This window comes from Parus major, chromosome 1A (assembly GCF_001522545.3).
Source record: "Parus major isolate Abel chromosome 1A, Parus_major1.1, whole genome shotgun sequence".
Classification (NCBI taxonomy): domain Eukaryota; kingdom Metazoa; phylum Chordata; class Aves; order Passeriformes; family Paridae; genus Parus; species Parus major.
In genome coordinates, this window is record NC_031773.1 from 48,209,128 (window position 1) to 48,215,127 (window position 6,000).

At 41.6% G+C, this 6,000-nt stretch overlaps 1 protein-coding gene across 3 annotated transcripts in view; it reads right to left on the reverse strand.

Moving 5' to 3' along the window:
* Positions 1-6,000, reverse strand: part of CACNA1I (calcium voltage-gated channel subunit alpha1 I) — an 84,861-nt gene that overhangs the window by 76,919 nt on the left and 1,942 nt on the right. The window lies entirely within an intron of this gene.

Sequence of the window (6,000 nt, forward strand, 5' to 3'; positions counted from 1 at the left end):
CTCAGGGTTGGAGCATTTGTCCTGTGAGCTGAGATCCTGATCCTGGGAGGCTGCAGGATGTGGGCTTATTTAGCTTGGAGAGGAGTTGATTTTGGTGGGACCCAAGAGCAGTTCCTTGCTACCTATGAGGCAGTCAGTGAGATTAAGTCAGAATCTTCATAGTGCCACATGGCAGGAGAACAAGACACAACAAACACAAAATGAGGGAGGAAAGGGAGGTTCAGACAAGTTACAAAGGCACATCAGCAGAAGGGCTGGGATGGTGAGAGATAGTGCCATCGCCATCTGCGGTGGTTGGCACGATTTGACTAGAAAACTCTAACTTGAGTTTGCTGTTGACCCTCCTTTGAACAAGATTGGAGTGGAGACTCCAGGGGGCTCTTTCCAACCCTGATTATTTATGATCTGGTATGTCCAGATCACACCAGAATACAGGCTGACCTGCTCTCTTGATAAAAGCATTCTCCCAACCCACCACTAGGAACTAAATTTGAAGAATGCATTTGGGTTACCTAAATCTCCTTGGAAGTTTTCAGCCCTACAAATCACAGAAATTTGTATTCAAGAATGGAAGACAGAGAGGTTGTCTAACAAGTTATTATTTAAAAAATATTATAGAACTTGATTGTGTGTGTTATGTCCAACTCATGCAAGGTCATCAAAAGTACCAGATATATCTGGTGGATTTGAGAGGCCATATTCATGAGTTTGAAACCACACAGAAACAGGCATAGAATCCTAAAATCATTTACATTGGAAAACTCCCTTAAGATCTTTGAGTCCAACTCAACCTAGCCAAGTCCACCACTAAACAGTGTCCTTAAGCACCAGTCACATCTACATGTCTTTTAAATAGCTCCAAGTGTCAAATTAGTCAGACTTCAATTCATGGGCTGTAGAGTACAGTCAAGTGTTGTTTAGGAATATTTATCAGGTATCCAAGAAGCTTCAGGAGAGACAAGAAAGGTGAACAGGTGAAAAAGATAATACAGCATGAGTGAAAGCAAAAGCAGCAACGTAATAGCAGGAGAGGGGAAGGTGATACCCATAAATATAAATTAGGAGATGTTCTTGCAGAAAATTTGTAAGAGAACTGAAAGAGCACATCAAACGACGTAAGTTATGGAATGAGAAAACAGAATTGTCACTAATAGTGTAAAAAAGGCAGAAAACATCAGTTTAAAAAAAGTCCTCTGGGGAAGGTCAGATGATGTATGTGCACCATTGATCATAATGAGCTAATTTCAGCTCCAGCTGTGATCAAGTATTTCAGGCTGTGCCTAAATAGGGATTTTCTAAGATAAGCAAGCCTGGACGATCTGTATGCAAGAGTTTTAAAAGAGACGGCCAGAAAAGATCTGAACCAGTACCGATAATTTTTGATTAGGCTCAGAAGACTGGGAAAGCACCCAAGGGTCAAAGGAATTCTGATGTTGTGCCAGTACACAGTGATCTCAATGGCAGGACTAATGCTGGTGACAGTACAGTAATGAAATTGTCAATATGAGCTTTAGATAGATTATGGATTAAAAGTGAATAAGAAAATTAACCATACCCAATACAAGTTTCAGGAAAAATAGACATCATCAAACTAATGTGCTATAATCTCTTATGAGATTACAAGTCTGGTTCACACAAGTAATTAGGTTGATATGGCTGGAATGATATGTAATCATCGTGACATACATTAGCTGGAGAAAAACTAAGTAATAAACCTCACATGCAACACTAAATGGGGATTCATTTGTGAGCAGATGTACTTCTGTAATGCACAATTCTTGCCACTCTGTTCTTTATTTATTTATCACAACCTGACAGAAAACTGAAAAAAGTCACTGATGGATTTTGCAGTTGAGGCGTATTTTTGGGAGAACAAAAAAGAAATGAAGATGACAAGTCAGAGATAGAACAGCATGAACTGCTTTGGAAACGCAAATAATATGTATTCCAGTGTGAAAAAATGGAACCAACTTGCATCTGTGAACAAAGTTTACTGTTCCTACTAATAGGAAGGGGGTTTCTCTCTTCAGAAGAGGAGACGGGGAAAAAAAACCCAACCAATCAAACTTGGAGGCTATGAAGAAAGCAGCTGAATGAACTGATGGGGAGGTGCTGTGATTGAAGGGACTGGCTACTGCAATACTTGGCTATAGGAAATGGGAAATTTCAGGCAGGAATAGTAAGACAATATTACAACCAAGGGCACTGAAGCAGACTGAAGCACTGACAGAATGCTATGTCTTGTTCTGAAATGCACCACTTTTAAAATCTGTTTAAGAACACTGCAAGAATATCTCAAAATGCTGAAATATCCAAAATTCCATTTCTCACAGCAAAGGTAAGGACAGGATGGAATTTGACCACAGTGTGAGATCTACATGGCAAATTCCACTGTGGTAATAGAGAGAGATAAAGACAGCACGCTGTGAAAGACAGGCCCTCTCCTCAGCCAATGGAATTCAAGCAACAAGTAGTTAGAGAAAGATTTTTGGCATATTTTTGGGGACACACATGTAATCACAATGACACCCTCTCCTCCAGCCCCCTCCACCATGTAGTGAAGTCCTCTTCCCCTTAATTTACCTAACATGTTCCAGGGATGCCACAGAAGAGGGAAAAGACAGAATTCCCACCACAGATGCTTAATTGCAGCACTTGGATCACGAGAAGCAGAACAACCACTCCCTACATGGAATTCACACCCCCAAGGTCAGGGAGACCCTCAGGTCAGCTACATAAAGGGATGATATCTCCTTTTCTAGAGGGGCAGTGGCATTATCTCCAACCACATGTGGATGCAACTGTTTCACAGAATAGAGGGAGCAGGGGGAATTGTTCACTACTGTATTGCTAGAGAACTGCCTGGCTTAAAAAGTTGATGAGAATGAGCCCAGAAACAAGTGACTCTTCCTCTAAATTCACACAGATATAGACTCTGGCTGACATTTCCAATCTGATTAGCTTTCTCATTATCTCAACTTTCAAACAGTCATAGGCTCTCAACTCAAGGAAGCTGCCCTGTGAGGTTGCCTCAGTTCAAGCTCTCCAAACACACCCATCACTGTGGGAAACAAGTGACGACAGACAAGACCTAATCACAAACGGAAGGGAAGAGGGACTCCCACCAGGACAGCTGGTGGTGACGAGCACAGTCTGCTTGAAACGTCTGGGAACTTGCAACCTCCTGTCACCAGCAAGTAGTTGGGAACAGGAGCATTGGCAAGCTGAATCTTCAGCCCTGGTTGTTTGTGCACACAAGGGCATTGGCACTCTTCAAAGCAAATTGCTTCATCTGATTTTTGGAGCTCTGAGGGGAACAATGAGGGAAAGCATTAAGTTATAACTCATATTGTTTTGGTTTTATTCCTAACCCTTTCAGAAAAAGAAAACACATTGAAGGTGGTTAGGGGAGGGAGTGTTTGAGAGGGGAGAAAATTCTGGTGATGTCAGCTCCTATTGCCATGGAAACTGAATATTTTTAGTGACAATGGAGTCTTCCTCCTTGAGCTGCTGGGTTGCAGGGCAAGCAGGGCAAGGGCACATGAGGGAATTCAGCTAACTAAAACTACAGCTTCTGGCTTTCCAAGGAAGTGAGGAAATAACTACAAATGATTGCCTGAATACATGGTTTATGTAACCAAAACACCGTCTGGGTCCTTAGCAGCAAACAGTCATTATGCTCTTTGATAAAACATGCTGTCATGCAGCGAACCGGATCAGCTGAGACAGCTCAGGAAGGCCACAGAATGGGCCCTGCCTGCACCTCGCTTTTCCATGCTACAGTCTACTCTTTGCAACCTTTGCTGCCTTGCTGGTGTTTATTTGGAAAGGGAGAAGAGAGGAGAAAGGGCTGGGAAGTATAGCCCATGTTCTTGAAACTGAGAGAAGCTGCATGGGGCTGTAGGCTGGGCGTTGCTCCCCAGCATCAGGGATGTTTCCTTAAGAGCCAAGTTTATGACCTCCCTTACAGAAAACAAGAATCCAGAATGATGAAAAGGAGAAGGTTCTTAGAAAAAACTGATTAGCCTCTGATCAGGATCTAACTCCCTGGCATGAAGAAAATGTGCAAGATCTAGGTGTCCTCCCTAAGTCAGAATGCTAAGGCAGCATCTGGACAATGTGGCTTCAGTAAGCTGAAGCCGTGATCCAGGTGTGGAATCAATAAGGATAAAGGTTGGAGATTACATCTGAAGTAAAGCAAAAGCCTACAGTATGTAAGGACAAGTTAAAGCCTTGGATTTGATTTAAACAGTGCAGACAATTTTAATGAATTTCAAGGAATAATGAATTAATAACCACAAGCTTTTTTAACTCGAAATACATTATATAGTCATTAGTTCTATATAACTAAATGGAAAAATCTTTCTTTAGCAGAAGTCCTTTGAGATCATATATTCTAATGAGATTAGTATCATTTCATTCTGACACCTCATGAGGACAATTGAATAGAAATCAGGAAACAATTTTCTTTTAGTTTTGGACCTGAAATAAAAAATCCTCTATGCAGATTATTTGATATCTAAGAAGTTGATTCGAAGTCTCTTTGGCATTGAAAGAAGTTCAGATATGAGCTTTTTTTCCTGGTACTGCTATCAGATGCACAAAAGACTGTCTCTCCTCAAATTCCTCCCAGCAATGGTGACAGAAGGAAATATGTAAAGGAGTTTTCTCCCTTCTTGTCTAGGTAGTGTGAATTTCACTTGTTTTCTGCATGAAGTATTTGAGCTCTCCCTCTTTCATTTAGTATTGCCCACTGATTTCACCATCTCTTCAGATACCACCACTCACATACCACGCTCGCAAGGACCCCAGGCAGAGCAAGACCCCCAATTCCCAAACCTTTTTACCTGATACACTGATTTTCCTGTGCCCACCTGGAGCAGTCTCCCAGCATACTACAGCATGTCACCCACACAGAGGAGCACCATGGGCTCCATGGTCCCCTTTTCAAAGCTACCCAGCTCTTCCTCCCTCAAAGGCTGCTGTGCTAGGGTCTTGCATTCCCTGAATCTAGTCTCCAGTGATTTTGCCACCAGGAGCTCAGGCTAGGACATGTAATGATCTGGCTTTTCTCAGAACCATGTCTCAGGGACTTTATCTGACACTCCTCATGCCAGGCCATTTTAAATCAGATGTTAATCACAGCAGGCTCAGCTACAAGAAAGGTCTTCCCATCTCACATATATTGTGTTAATTTAGAAAAGCCTACAGCTTTCATCTGCCTGTCCTCCTTTCATGCACAACCTGGCCAAGAATCAGCCTTCAAATTTTTACAGCTGCACTGAGTTTTAAAATCTCTGCTCCTCCCAGAAGCAAACAATTATCTGCTCCTCCAGAGGGAATGACTTTCAAGTCTTGCAGTAGAAGAACTCTGTCAAAAGCAAATATAAAGACGGTGCTGCTCCACACCACGGGGGAAAACTCTGCAAAGTGAGCTCAAACTCACTGCTAGCTCAGTCAGTAATACATGCACTTCCAGGCAACAGTGGAGCTGGTAATTCCTGGCTAAAGAGAAGGAAAATTGAGGGCTTCTCTTTGAAAAGATGTTCACTTTTTTTCTGTGAGATGAGCAATATAACATATTTATTTCTGAATTTATTTTTTTTTATTGTACCACAAAGTGTTCTAATTGAAAATTAGTATTCCAGGGAAAAAAGCACATCCCCCTGGTATCAGAAATGGACTTCTTGTTGTGATTTAACAGGCAAATTCTGGTAGACTTTCCACTTGATACATGCAGAGGGGAAAATCAAAGCTTCACCATAGCAACTTTGTTGTAAAAAACCCTCAAATGTCAACTTGTCCCAGTAGTACTGCAGGAAATGTTGGTGTATTACAAAAACAAAAAGCCCTGAATAAAAAACCCCTACATTTCTAAAACCTACATTTCTGCCCTTGAAATCCTACTGCTGGAAACAGAAATACTAGCTTTAGTTTAGTTCTGGCAAAGGTTACATGATGCCTTAAGTTTTAGCTTTCATACTTTCCAGAGTCCATACT